Source organism: Schistocerca nitens, chromosome 5 (genome assembly GCF_023898315.1).
Source record: "Schistocerca nitens isolate TAMUIC-IGC-003100 chromosome 5, iqSchNite1.1, whole genome shotgun sequence".
NCBI classification, from domain to species: domain Eukaryota; kingdom Metazoa; phylum Arthropoda; class Insecta; order Orthoptera; family Acrididae; genus Schistocerca; species Schistocerca nitens.
In genome coordinates this window covers 790521352-790537062 of record NC_064618.1, presented here as the reverse complement: position 1 = coordinate 790537062, position 15711 = coordinate 790521352, and positions in this window count along the sequence as shown.

The window sequence follows — 15711 nt, the reverse complement described above, 5'->3', positions numbered from 1 at the left end:
TCTCGTAGACTGTTTCGAGATGATGCTGTCATTTGCTGTCTTACAAGGTCATTAGAAGATCAAAATCAGTTGCAAATGACTTAGACATGACACATGTATGGTGTGAAAAGTAGCAATTGGCTCTGAATAAGGAAAAGTGTGAAGCCAACCCCACGAGTACTGTAAGAAATCCAGTAAAATTCGGTTACACAATGTCTTACACAAGTCTAACGGCTGTGAATTCAAGTAAGTACCCAGGAATTATAATTACGAACAATTTTACTGGAGCGAACACACAGATGATGTTGCGGGGGAGGCAAAGAAAAAGACAGCGTTTTATTGACAAAACACTAAGAAAGGTCTACGAAAGAGACTATCTACACTACGCTTGTCCATCCTGTTCTGCTAACAAAGTATAAGACACTTACCAGACAGGACTGAAGGAGGACATGGACAAAGTCCAAAGAATGACACATTTTGTATAGTTGCGAAATAGGTGAGAAAGTGTCACGGATATGACAAGTGAGTTGGGGTGGGAATCTTTAGAACTAGGGCGTTTTTCATTGCTGCGAGATTTTTTCACGAAATTTCAATGACCAACTTTCTCCTCTCACTGTGAAAATATCTTATTGTCGTCAAGCTGCACAGGGAGAAATGATCATCGTAATAAAATAAGAGAAATCAGGGCTCTTACGGAGAGTGAAGTAGAGTAGTAGAAAGAGTAGTTCAAAGAATCGTCTGTTGGGCACTCAAGTGTTGAACTGCAGAATAGTACTGTGGATGTAGATGTAGAACTATGGTCGCCACTTATGACCTTGTTAGGTAGCGCAGTAGTTAAATATACTCTTAAATCCACTGTTAGTTCATTTCATTTCTGATCGATGTGTTACAAGTACAGATGATGTGTAGCCATTCATTGTGAGGGAGGTATATACAGTAAGTTTACTGTGGGTAAAATAGGTAAGTGAACGCCTTGTAGTAGCCTCTTCACCGGACGATGGTATTCTTACACTCTCTCCCTAACTGCGGCAAGACTGAATTTTAGATGAACTGCGATACTGTAAACCAGAGTGATAGAAGAAATAATCTCCATATAAACTACACGTCCCTATCTTGGATTTAGAATGATATGTTACATTCTGTTGCAAATCCCTTTAACAAACTGCCGGTACATAACAGGCAGGAGATTATAAATCCTCTGGCATTCAGAAACAAAGTAACAGTCTACTTATTTGCCGCGGCATCCACAACTTATCACAATATTTCAACTCACAGATGGTAAGGTGCGGTTTGTGGAAGAAAAACCTGCGGTTGCAGGAGGCGTATGAAATGTGGAAAAAGCGTCGATAGCGGTGTCATATTTTGAAAAAAAAAATTCATTGATTTACTCGTGTAAGATTGCATCTATTTTTATGACTTCAGTCCTATTACATTTTTGACAAATTACGACCTACTACCCTGACGCAAAGAGTTTGCTTTAGAAGCAAATAAAATCCTGGAAAACTGATTGGAGCATCATAAAGCTCTTTTAAACAAAGGAAAGCGGCGCTAGTTTCACCTGCTATGTGTCCAGTGGCTTGGGGGAGTCGCCAGTACAGGTAACCCAGAGCACATTAGGCAGCCGTGCGCGACGTGGTTTTCTAAGGCTCGACTTTCCCCGTCAGGCTTACGGCCCCTTGGGTGGGGGCGGTGGAGGGGGGGGGAGGGGGAGGTAAGGGAAGGTTAAGGTAATAGCGTCCGGTGACGACCGCCTGTCACTGGGGAGACGCTGATTTGCGTGCGCCTACTGCAAGTATGAACACGTCACCGCAACTCTCTCCAGCACGAAAATTGCGCACACGTCACATCCGCGCTGTCGGGTCGCAGTAACATGACCAGCTGCAGGCCTCATGTGTGGGTGTCACTTGCAGCACCTAAAGCACGCGGATGAGCTGAAAATGGTCACACAGTATTGAAATGGGTTGAGCTCTGAAGAATTTGGGATGACACAAGAACTGTCTCGATCGGCTGTTTTCTGGTGCTTTCAGCAGTGCAGTAAAGCGCATATCTTACTGAAAATTCCCCTACTCCCCAGTGACAACAGTCGTGTTGCTAAAGAACACGACGTATCAGGATGCCTTTGCATGTACATCGTTCATGCGTGTCTTCTACGTCGGTAAATGGTGCGAGAAGATGGCTGTGACGCTGCTTTGTGTTCTTCAGACAATAACTGTAGAGTATCTCTTGTTTATCAACGAGCACCCTGCTGTCCATAAGTCCTATTGTAGTAAAACAGCAATGCATGAAAAAATGGTACTCAATCTTTACCTGTACAACTTACAATGGTGGTCCATTTATCGTGACCGGGCCAAATATCTCACGAAATAAGCGTCAAACGAAAAAACTACTAAGAACGAAACTTATCTAGCTTGAAGGGGGAAACCAGATGGCGCTATGGTTGGCCCGCTAGATGGCGCTTCCATAGGTCAAACGGATATCAACTGCGTTTTTTTTTTAATAGGGACCCCCATTTTTAAATTGCATATTCGTGTAGTACGTAAAGAAATATGAATGTTTTAGTAGGACCACGTTTTTCGCTTTGTGATGGATGGAGCTGTAATAGTCACAAACGTATGCCTTACAATTTTAGACGAACAGTTGGTAACAGCTAGGTTTTTTTAAATTAAAATACAGAACGTAGGTACGTTTGAACATTTTATTTCGGTTATTCCAATGTGATACATGTACCTTTGTGAACTTATCATTTCTGAGAACGCATGCTGTTACAGCGTGATTACCTGTAAATACCCCATTAATGCAATAAATGCTCAAAATAATGTCCGTCAACCTCAGTGTATTTGGCAATACGTGTAATGACATTCGTCTCAGCAGCGAGTAGTTCGCCTTCCGTAATGTTCGCACATGCATTGACAATGCGCTGACGCATGTTGTCAGGGGTTGTCGGTGGATCACGATAGCAAATGGCCTTCAACTTTCCCCACAGAAAGAAATCCGGGGACGCCAGATCCGGTGAACGACCAATCCACCTGTCATGAAATATGCTATTCAATACCGCTTCAACCGCACACGAGCTATGTGCCAGACATCCATCATGTTGGAACTACATCGCCATTCTGTCATGCAGTGAAACATCTTGTAGTAACATCGGTAGAACATTACGTAGGAAATCAGCATACGTTGCACCATTTATATTGCCATCGATAAAATGGGGGCCAATTATCCTTCCTCCCATAATGCCGCACCATACATTAACCCGCCAAGGTCACTGATGTTCCACTTGTCGCAGACATCGTGGATTTTCCGTTGCCCAATAGTGCATATTATGCCGGTTTACGTTACCGCTGTTGGTGAATGACGTTTCGTAGCTAAATAGAACGCGTGCAAAAAATCTAATTTCTCTTGTGCCCAGTGGCAGAACTGTACACGACGTTCAAAGTTGTCGCCATGCAATCCCTGGTGCACAGAAATGTGGTACGGGTGCAATCGATGTTGATGTAGTATTCTCAACGCCGACGTTTTTGAGATTCCCGATTCTCGCGCAGTTTGTCTGCTACTGATGTGTGGATTAGCCGCGACAGCAACTGATTTTGGCAGCGCCATCTAGCGGGCCAACAATAGCGCCATCTGGTTTCCCCCTTCAAGCTAGACAAGTTTCATCCTTTTTAGTTTTTTCGTTTGATGCTTATTTCGTGAGATATTTGGCCACCCTGTATAATTAATTGGGTTGATAAATTTGATAATGAGTAATTACTAAACTGCATTTGAAGTAAGTAGGTAAAGAATTTTCCGAAATTTTTTCTAACAACGCTTCCTCCTTATATCTTGCATAAATATTTATATAGAACATATACAGGGTGTTACAAAAAAAAAAAAAGTTCCACGATTTCTTTTCGCCTTGTTACTCTCTAAGTCTCCGATTTTATCGCCGGTTTTGTTATTATTTGTTCTCTTGATCTTTGTCACAAAATCTGTCGGCTGAAGAGCGGCATACTAAGCTGCTGCCAGCCCGCCCCCTTCGGGGGGAATTGAAATTCAATAAAGGAAAAAACAAAAAAAATAAAAAAAAGGTGTTACAAAAAGGTACGGCCAAACTTTCAGGAAACATTCCTCACACATAAATAAAGAAAAGATGTTATTGACATGTGTCCGGAAACGCTTAATTTCCATGTTAGAACTCATTTTAGTTTCTTCAGTATGTACTGTACTTCCTCGATTCACCGCCACATGTGTGGGCTGACGAGAATCCGCACGCAATTGTGCAATCAAGTGATCAACACAGATTTTCTGTGAACGTTTGGGCAGGCATTGTTGGTGATGTCTTGATTGGGCCCCATGTTCTTCCACCTACACTCAATGGAGCACGTTATCATGATTTCATACGGGATACTCTACCTGTGCTGCTAGAACATGTGCCTTTACAAGTGGGTGGAAGAATAATTGGCCCCCATTTTATCGATGGCAATCTAAATGGTGCAATGTATGCTGATTTCCTACGTAATGTTCTACCGATATTACTACAAGATGTTTCCCTGAATGACAGAATGGCGATGTAGTTCCAACATGATGGATGTCCGGCACATAGCTCGTGTGCGGTTGAAGCGGTATTGAATAGCATATTTCATGACAGGTGGATTGGTCGTTCACCGGATCTGGCGTCCCCGGATTTCTTTCTGTGGGGAAAGTTGAAGGCCATTTGCTATCGTGATCCCCCTTCAAGCTAGACGAGTTTCGTTATTTGTAGTTTTTTCGTTTGACGCTTATTTCGTGAGATATTTGGCCCGGTCACAATCAGTGGACCCCCTTAGGCGGCCTGTTACATCATGAAGCACCAGTACAATATTTATCACACTTAATGGAAGTGTTCATCTTATAACGGGTAGTAAATTCGTAAAATTTCATTCAATTTGGAGCTGATCATCACCATCAGTGTGAGATGTGTTCACCACGGCAGTGAGTACATATTCGCCCTGGCATGGAGTTAAACTGCCTCCCAGTATCAGCCTAAGGAATTTCTTTCCATTCTTGGAACACACGGTGTCAGTACAGGGAAATTGTTGACTGGAGCCTGGTACGAAAGTGTGCGTCTTCGCACCGCATCCCAGGCAAGCGCTGTCGGTGGCAAATCAGGGAGTCGTTCGTACCAATCAGCGATACGTACGTTCTTCAAAGCGGCTGTCGTGTGCACTGCAGTGTGCGGTCTTGCATTATCCATCTGGAATACTCCTTTAAAATCCTGGTCGTGAAACGTATGAGACCAGGGTTTATCATTCTTCCCACGTACTAGCGAGCATCCAGCCTCCATTCATCAGTACTACCAAACAATCCTGTCGTCGTATCCAATAGCCCCCCCAAGCCATGATTTCAACAGTTGGAGACGTAGGGTCTCGATAGTCCCTGCTTCCTGTGACCTTTCACTAACTCTTTTACGGATAGGTTGGCGTAGACCTGACAGCCACACATAGAAGGGAAACATCGCTGCCGCCACAGAATTCCACTCAATGCATCAGTTAACCCGAGCTATATGCCATGCAATTCTATTTTCTGTAGTACTGCGTAAGCGGCGAACGACACTTGACTGTTCGAGATCTCATAGTCGTTTCAGGTAATCTGCTCGTGACACTTTGAGGTGACACTCTTCCTGAATCCTCTGCCATGATTTTAGATTTTGTTATCCGTCTATTCTTCGGAGTTGTCCCAACAATCCTCCGAGTTTCTAGCGCTATAGACCTTCTGATATTACTCGTTCCTACCCTTCTTAACCCACTGTTATCCATCTCGTCACGTATCTTTCTACAGTCATTGCTTTATACCCAAACTGTCTTTGCGATTTGTTGTAATAATTGACTGATGCCTCCACCCGATGGTTTGATCTTTCTGAAAGTTCGAAAGATGGCGAAAAATTGCATGTGCTCGTCCTCTAGGCATAGTGTGTTGAGTTCTCCACACCGTAATAAATTATTGTTTTCTGATGAAGCAACATGCAGAGAGAGACGTACATAGTTGATCTCGACGTTTCAGAGTCAACAGATTACTTTCGTTAGCCTTTTATAACAAAACAAAAGAAAGTTCCTTAGAGTACTACTTACTACACAGTGTCTTCTGTCTACATGCATGTAAGAGCCCCGTGTTTGTAGCTTTAGGTTATTTATGGGTAGTTATCTTGCTATTGAATTAAAATGACTTACTATTTATTGAATATATACCTTAAGTATCACTAAGCTATTACATGTTTCAGAAGCTTATACCGTTGGAAAGCGAAAGTTTGATGTGTGACGGTTACCCAACATCGGTGTGCCATCAGAAGCATATTTGCGTCATTTATCTTAGAATCTGCAGTCTAAATTGTCGACCTTGCACTGTGACACATATCATCGCATTGTGCTGTATTTTAACCCCTTCAACCATCACCCAACTCATTGCTCTCTTACAGCGGTCTCTGTGTCTGGTTTCATCATAATGGGAAAAATAATGGCAACAATGTGCAGAATAAGATTCAGCTAGCAGTTTGTTCAAACCATATTTTAACACCAAACTGAACATGATCATTTTCACACCCGCTGCAACCTTTGTGATTTATCCCACGTCAGAACTATTAGTATTATGAAGCACAATGCAATATACATCATTCGATCTTTATTTTGATATTTACGCGAAAAAAAAAATCACAACACCCAATAGGCACCAACTCCCAACTGTAGAAACGGATTTTTTTATTGAAAATACCGGAAATAAGCTCGCATAAGTATAAAATTTCAATAAACATATCTCACAGGCTTGCAAATAGTGTAGCATCAGTTTGGTAGCGTGTTTTAGATTAGCCCTTTTCGATTCTCCCACAAAGCACATTTTGCTTGCATTAGAGCCCTCTACTTCAAACTTAAACTATCAGATACTTATTCCTCAGTGGTACACAAATGTTCAGTGCTGAAAAACTATTATCATTAAGACAGCTCTCTTTGCCTGTGTCTTTCTTACTTCATCTTTTGTCATGTTTATCATTTTGTAGCTCGATCAAGGACAAGTTATAATATGACTGCGTAAGCAGAGGAAACTAACGATCAAAGTCCGAAAACAATTTATTGGACTGTTCAGTTAACCAAAACAAATTCTCCAAGTTAAACACCAGCACAAAACAGTGATCAGTCTTCTAATCACAACTACATACAAGAATAATATAGAAAACAACTGAAATAATTTCCTACTAGTCTCCGCAAGAGACTTCTCCGATATGCCAAGCCTAATCCAGAGATCAGCGAGAAGATCCGAGCCGGGCTGCCGGGGCGGCAGCTATCCACGTCTGCTGGCGGTCGATGAACTGCCGATGTGCGGCCGAGCGCCGGCCTTTATACCGCTTCGGCGGATGAGTGCCTCGGAACTATTTTCCATCACGTGGTTTGACGTGTGAAAATAGCTCCGGGATCTGCAGCGACCTCTTCCTTATGTTCATGTGGGCCGGTAGTGGCCCCTGGTGGCCGCTGGTGTCTATGCTGTGGTGTTGTTGTTGTTGTGGCTCTTCATCAATATTGCCTGTCGGTTGTGTAGTGCTTCGGTGTGCCTGCGAAGCGGGCAACCCGCGGCTGCAGGCTGTCAGTTTGGTTGGTGACACTCTAGGCGCCGTGATGTCTGGTGGAGAAGGCCACAGCAAATTATAATCTGATAATTGAAATATTTTTGGGGATACGGCCAATAAGTTGTAACGCACGTGCTGCATCGGTGAAACCGAATTCCACCGACAAAATTTCAGGGATTGATTGGGAATATTTACAGAGTATTTTTATGTAAGGTACTCGTGGTCTCCAGTAGTTCATAACTGTGATAATGCAATTATGATTCATTCAGTTTGTTATCATAATTATCTTCGTTTCTGTAGAAATACATACACAACAGTCAAAAAAATCTTTAATATGTAATCACCAAAACATATAACATAAAGGCAAAAGTAATATGCTGTCACTGTGAGCGCACCCTAGTTTTTAAATCATGTTAGATATGGTGCAGTTTCTTGCGTCTCGTTTTTATTTAAAATGATAATTAAGCACAATACTCCTTTGTTGTATGTTTGGAAACATAAGCCCTCATGGGTAAAAGAAAGAAATGCTGCTGTGCTTCTCACATCCATGAGTCCTCGCGCCCATCATTCCGTCTCTCTCTCTCTCTCTCTCTCTCTCTCTCTCTCTCAACTACTAAGCGTATTACAGTGAGATGACAAAGTCATAGGATACCGATATTCACATACACAGATGGCCGTAGTATCGCCTACACAAGATATAAAAGGGCAGTGCATTGGCGGAGCTGATGTTTGTACTCGAGTGATTCATGTCAAAAGGTTTCCGGTGTAATAATGGCTGCACGACGGGAATTATACAGTAACAGACTTTGAATGCGGAATGGTAGTTGGTGCTAGACGCATGGGACATTCCATTTCGGAATTCAATATTCCGCGATCCACAGTGTCAAGAGTGTGCCGAGAACACCAAATTTTAGGAGTTACCACTCACCACGGACAACTCAGTTCCCGACGGCCTTGACTTAACGAGCGACAGCAACGAGTTTTCTTAGAGTTGTCAGTGCCAACAGAAAAGCAGCACTGTATGGAATAACCGCAGAAACCAATGTGGGACGCACGACGAACGTATCCTTTTGGACAGTGCGGCAAAATTTGGCGTTAATGTGCTACGGCAGCAAACGACCGACGCGAGTGCCTTTGCTGGCAGCACGACATCGCCTGCAGCACCTCTCCTGGGCTCGTGACCATAGCGACCGGACCTGTGGCCTGGTCAAATGAGTCCCGATTTCGGTTGGTAAAAGCCGATGGTAGGGTTCGAGTCTGGCGCAGACTCCACGAAGCCATGGACCCATGTTGTCATTAAGACACTGTGCCTGGTGGCTCCATAATGGTGTGGTCTGCGTTTGCACCGACCATGACTGGAAATGGTTATTTTCGGTTACTTGGTGACCATTAATAGCCATTCATGGACTACATGTGCCCACAAAATGATAATTGTTATGGATGACAAAGCACCATATCACCGGCCGTATTTGTTCGTGATTGGTTTGAATGATATTCTGGACAATTCGAGCGAATGATTTGGCCACCCAAATCGCCCGACATAAATCCCATGGAACATGTACAGGACATAATCAGTTCGTGCACAAAATCCTGCACCGGCAACAGATCCGCAATTATGGGCGACTATAGAGCCAGCATGGCTCTGCAGAGGATTTCTAATGACTTCTTAAGTCCCTGCCACGTCGAGTTGGTGCACTACACCGTGCAAAAGGAGGTCCGACTCGATATTAGGAGGTGACCCTTGACTTGTCACCTCAATGTTTACTGGTCACGTAATGTATTTGCTCATGTAGTAAATTTAGGAAGTCGATGGCTTTTCTCAAACATTTCAGATCGTCTGCAGTCGTCAATTCAAAGCTTCTATCGTGTAATCAAATTGTTTAAATATTACATAATTGTTACATCCTTCGTCTATTCATTGAATTAAACTTTCCCTTTGTGTGAGCGTCAAACCACACGGGTTTGCTTGTTATATCGCTAGTGGATTTCTCTTGACTCTCTGTCACATTTAACGGATCTTCTATTATGAGAAACGCACACATTTTGAACTGCCATATTCTGTGTTTTGTATTACGTAATATGTTTAGCTCCACGGTAAGTTCTGGTACCGCAATCTATAACTGATCGTAATTCCGTCGGCAGTCACGAATTAAGATTAGTCCTCTATGAAATTTCGTCGATAATTGTGAAGGTTTAAAAATGCATGTCGTTGGATACCTAGATTCAGATGTGCTGACTGCAAAGACATTTGCACTGCACGAGTCTTCATCCATAGCGTGGCACATATTACGGAGTAGTCATTAGCATTGCAGAATTACATGTAAGATTATTTAATCAATCTCCTTTAGAAACACATCTGTGAAACCTACGTTGCGGTTGGGAAAGTTTAACCATTAGTCGCTAAATATAGCGACTAATGGTCGCTTAATATAGCAGATAGCGGTACCACAGATTTCTGCCTGAAAAACTGCCATAAATATTTTTTAAAATTTGTTTCAGTATTTCTGTTTGACATTTTAAGTGAACTTACAAGAGAACTGTTAGCTTTGAAAGAGAAGTGGGGGCAAGAAATCAAACACGCACTTATTATGTAACGAGCCACCGAAGACCGCGGGCCCATTATAGCGAAAGATTCTGGAAGTATCCGTGAACAACTTTCGAAATTTGTCGATGGAATTCCACCTCTCCCTAGATAGATCGACGCGTCCGAACAGCCTTACCACTCCCGCAAGAAATTTATTCTGCACACTCCAACGCACGTAACTCACCCACGACACTGTTGGCCACTTCCAGAATGCCCTAAATGAAATGTGCACCCATCTTCACTACGTACCTATCTCTAATGTCCGGAGAACCAAAGTTAGAGACACTACACTCTTACAGTATGCCACAGACATATCTTCATGCGTTCTCAGTCTTACTGCTGTAGCCTGTGTCCTTCTCTATGTATAAATGTTGTCGGTATTGCTCCATCAACGGCAAACACTCCAGCCAGAAGGCTTTATCCGCTGGCATCGCTAAGCAGTCTGTTCTGTCACCGACTTTACTCAGTGTGTACGTCAGTGACCGATCCTTAGAGACCGGTGTGAACCTCGCTCAATGCGTGGACGATATCGCGATTTTTATGGCTGGTAGGAAACACTTTGCCAGGGTTTCCCGTCTGCAAAAACAAAGGACACGTGTAACCAAGTAGTGCAGAGCCAAAAAGATGATCCGCAACGGCACCAAAACAACAGCTGTCTACTACCCGAAGGAACGACCCAGACTAGATCAGTTAATAGGGCCACAGGATTCCATGGTCCGCCCAAGCTAGACGCCTTGCGGTCGCTTTAGATGTCGGCTTACTTCTTTTCAAGATAAGCGTCAGAAATTCTCCAGATGGCGAAAGCGGTCGCCACATTCTTCATTAGACACGACTTGGAACAAAAGACAACAATCCACCTCTATAAAAAAGTCATCTTCCCGGACCTCCTCTACAATAGTATCGCTTGGGGAGTCGCCTCTGGCATCCACCTCCATAAACTTCAAGTAATACTGTTATGTATCTTCAGTGTACCCCGCCGGGAGCGGGGCGTGCGGTGGGTGGGGGGTGGGGGTTGCATGCGGGACATACGAGGTGTGACAATAAAGTAATGAGAGTGATTTTCTTTGCAAGATGTGGCAACCCTGCAGGCTTGCGTAGGCACAATATCTTTGACTGTGGTCTATAAGCTGCTTCTAGTCCAAGTGGCACATCGATGCAACTGATCAGTCGTGAGTTGTGCTGTAATAAATTAACACGTGTTTACGTCTCTCATCACGGAAATGGAACCACATAATATTGCGCAACGGTATGCCATTTCTTTTTGCGTTAAATTGGGCAACAACGCGACGACAACTTACCGTAAGCTTCAGAAGGCTTTTGGAGAGGAGGTTATGTCAAGATCTCACGTTTTTCGTTGGCATAAAATGTTTATTGAAGGCAGAACGAATGTTGAAGATGAAGACCGCAGTGGACGACCATCAACCTCACGGATGGATGTCAGCTTGGCCAGGGTGCGTGAACCCGTACGATCTGATCGGAGATTATCCGTGAAAATGATTGCAGAAGAACTGAACATCAATCGAAAAACGGTTCGTCTAATAATAACTGAAGATCTTGGTATGAGAAAGATTTATGCAAAAATGCTCCCCAAAAACCTCACACCACAACAGCGAGAAACACGGAAAAATGTGGCAGCCGATCTGTTAAAGCAAACGGAAATCAATCCAGAATTGTTGAGCCGTATTATCACTGGTGATGAAAGTTGGTTTTTTCAGTAAGATACAGAGACAAAACGCCAAAGTTCGCAATGGTGCTAAAAGGGATCACACAGACCAAAAAAAGCTCGCATGCCAAAGTCAGAAGTGAAAGGTATGCTTGTGTGCTTCTTTGATTCCAAGGGAATTCTTCATAAAGAGTGGATACCTCCTGGACAAATAGTTAACCAATATTACTACAAAGAAATTTTAGAAAGACTTCGTAAAAGAGTTCTTCGTGTCCATGCCAACATTGCTGATAATTGGATTCTGCATCACGATAATGCGCCATCCCATACTGCTCTATCAGTACAGCAATTTTTAACCTCAAAACAAATTTCAGTATTGCCACAGCCACCTTATTCACCAGATATCGCTCCGTGCGACTTTTTTCTATTTCCAAGAGTAAAAACGGTGGTCAAGGGACACCATTTTCAAACAAGATGTCCAAAAACCTGTGACGAGGGTCTTGGAGGATATTACAGAAGATGAGTTCCAGAAATGTTACCATCAATGGCAGAAGCGCTGGAAAAAGTGTGTGCAATGAGAAAGGAACTACTTTGAAGGAGACAACACTAAACGTGACTAAAACGGTAAGCAACATTTTTTTTTCACATCAGTCTCATTGCTTTATTGTCGCACCTCGTATATAAAGCCGCCCACCTGATCCGATTGTATAAGACATACGAAAAGAGACAGCCTACCTCTCTTATAAAAAAAACTAACAATCTGCGACACACGTTACCGCAGCTCCAGGAAACATCCCTCGCATACCCGCAACCAGGCCAGCGTCAAAAGGTACCCCTCTGTCCAATTACCAAAAACAACTAATAACAGATTCTAGATTCCTTAACCAAGGGAAGACCATCAAGGACGTATCATCAATGAATATCGTCTCATGACACCTGAGGTGCCACACAGTCTGTTACTTCACAGTAAACATAAAACTTACAATCTTTAGCCACACCCAATACAAAAATGCATGGCAAGACGCAAGGGCGATAAGCCTGTTAACGACGAGACTTTTTTAAAAAAATGGATATTTGTAGCTCACTCTGGTGACCATGGTGTTGGTATTGCAGGTGGTGCTCGCGCTACTGGTGCTGATCTTCCTGGCCGTCCTCTGCACCTGCGAGACGCTGCCACACTCCAGGACCAAAAGGTGAGAAACTTTTACCACCTCGTGTTTCAGCTTCCCCAACAGAGTTACACTTTTGGTCGACTGTTTTAGTTTCCAGTCGCATCAGATTTCCTATAATCGCCTCCAGTCAGCTGCATCCTGATAAAACTTTCTTATCAACTCCACAATGGGCGATGGATCGCAGCAATATATCACCAGGTCGTCTGAGCTGCCCATCGATCGCACATGTTTGTGTTTATTTGTGTGTGTGTGTGTGTGTGTGTGTGTGTGTGTGTGTGTGTGTGGGCGTGTGTGGTGTAAATCGCAACGACAGACCAATGATTCAGTCATGGACTGTGCGGCTGGTCCCGGCGGAGGTTCGAGTCCTCCCTCGGGCATGGGTGTGTGTGTTTGCCCTTAGGATAATTTAGGTTACGTAGTGTGTAAGCTTAGGGACTGATGACCTTAGCAGTTAAGTCCCATAAGATTTCACACACATCTGACATTTTTAGACCGATGATTGCTCGTAACTGCCAAGCAAAATGATCGGTAGCAGGCGACGAACCGCCAAAGTGTGGCGATATGGCTTGCCGGCTGCGTATCGTTTGTCTAGATACTAAGTAGCAGTCAAATTGTTGCTTGCGAGAATCTGGGGACGTTCGTCTGGTGCTGAACACAGGTGGAACGACGCGCACGCCATATCTAAGCATTTATTATCATTTTTCTTTTTTTTAGGTTGGGATTTGAGAGTTTGGAGTCTTATCTACAGAATTAACACGATTTATATTCATATGCCTATAATACACACACATAATAATTTTTTGCAATTGTGACATACTCGTATATTTTCTTAAAATAAAAGTAAAAGCGATAATTTGCTGCTGGAGTTGTTTTCTGTTAATTTTGAAGCACTGAAAACCTCAAATTGTTACCTTGCATTATTTACAAGATACTTTTGTTCGTTTCCGAACACAATTTTGCTCACGTATCCGGCATGTCGTGTACTTTTCTCATTGATATAGGTACTGTTGCTTCTACTTCTTCGATTTTCCTGCGTCAGTGACATTCATATTTGTTTAGGTGTTCACAAGATTGTTCCACGCGTGTTTGTTGTTCTATCATACAGCCAACAAAATATGATCTGGAGTTGTATACCAGCTGTCGTCGAACAACCAATGACCATCATTCAAATATGCTTCCAGTAATGTGGTAACTGTATTTCCAGCTACTCCAGTGTCATTATTGTCTGCTTCTGCACAAAAAAAAAAAATCTAGTACATAATTTATTTCCAGCAATCTTTGAACGTTATTAGTGATTTGTCAATATAGAATTTTCGAAGGCGTAGAAAGTTTCCTTGAAAACTTCTCGAAAATGTGATTAATAAGTCAGATTTTGAAAACATTATCCGCGTTTTAGGTGTCATTAAAGTGCAGCACACTTAGCAACAGAATATCTTTTGGAAAAAATGGGATTTTGCAACAAACGATCTGTTGATCAATATTCACTCGAATTTAACTGCTTTTCTTATGCAACAAACCGCAAAGACGCAGTGAACACTATTTCAGAGGCATTTGTGTCAGTCCACTCGTTACTCTCGAATTCTCTTTGTTTCGTTATTGGGTAATGGATACGTATAATAATTGTTTCCTGGCAAATATATCCAACTATTTTTGAATTTGCAAAAGTATAGAGAAACACAGATAACTTTCATTTGCATTCACCTGAGCTTTCGGACCTGATCAGAATCTGTTCAAAATGGCTCTGAGCACTATGGGACTTAACATCTTAGGTCATCAGTCCCCTAGAACTTAGAACTAGTTAAACCTAACTAACCTATGGACATCACACACATCCATGCCCGAGGCAGGATTCGAACCTGCGACCGTAGCAGTCGCGCGGCTCCGGACTGCGCGCCTAGAACCGCGAGACCACCGCGGCCGGCTCAGAATCTGTCAAAAGGCTACTACGTTGGATTTATATTAGCACCGTTTCATTTCATTTGAGGAGCGCCGGAACAAAAACCGATAAACCCGCATTTGCTGTTAATACAGAAAGTAACAAATAGTGATCTCTAAATGGCTCCACAAGCTATAAAAAGAAGAAACACACCATAAAACACTTGATGTCGCGTTGTGCTGAAAATTATTTTGTGGCAGTACGTATTTTTGCTCTCGTATCTCCCCCTTACAGCTCAAACCCGCGACTACAGCAAAAGTGGAAATATCGGGTTTTGTTCCGGCGCTCCTCATTTGTGTTTTGCATGTTGGCTGTGCTACTTCTTCATCCCAGGATGACGACTTCGTTTGACTGTAGATCGCGGCGTTTGCCTTCTTGATGTGGTTAGCACTGCAGTAGTAATTACAGATTGTGAAGACTCAAAATAAATACGTGTTGATAGAAAACATTTCGCAAAAGAATCTGCTTCCGAAATCTTCTCTGTTGATGAAGACAGCGAGTCTTCACTATCACTTTCCATCAATATCTCAGCTATCGCGTTGGAGGTCAGGAGCTTTTTATGCGTCATGACGATCTGAAAGTAGTGCTGCAGTCGTATTCCACTAGCGATAAGCGATAAATGACCGCTTGTCTTAAAACTTCTACAGCAGTCGAAAGCACCATGAACACGTCAACACTGGACTAGTGTGACAGTTAACGGCAGTCAAAGGGTTAATCGTGATTGCGTAGTTTTGTTTCGTTTTAATATGCCCACCTGCAGTACATACCTTTCATTAGGATTTATGAGTATTCAGAGAACGCAAATCG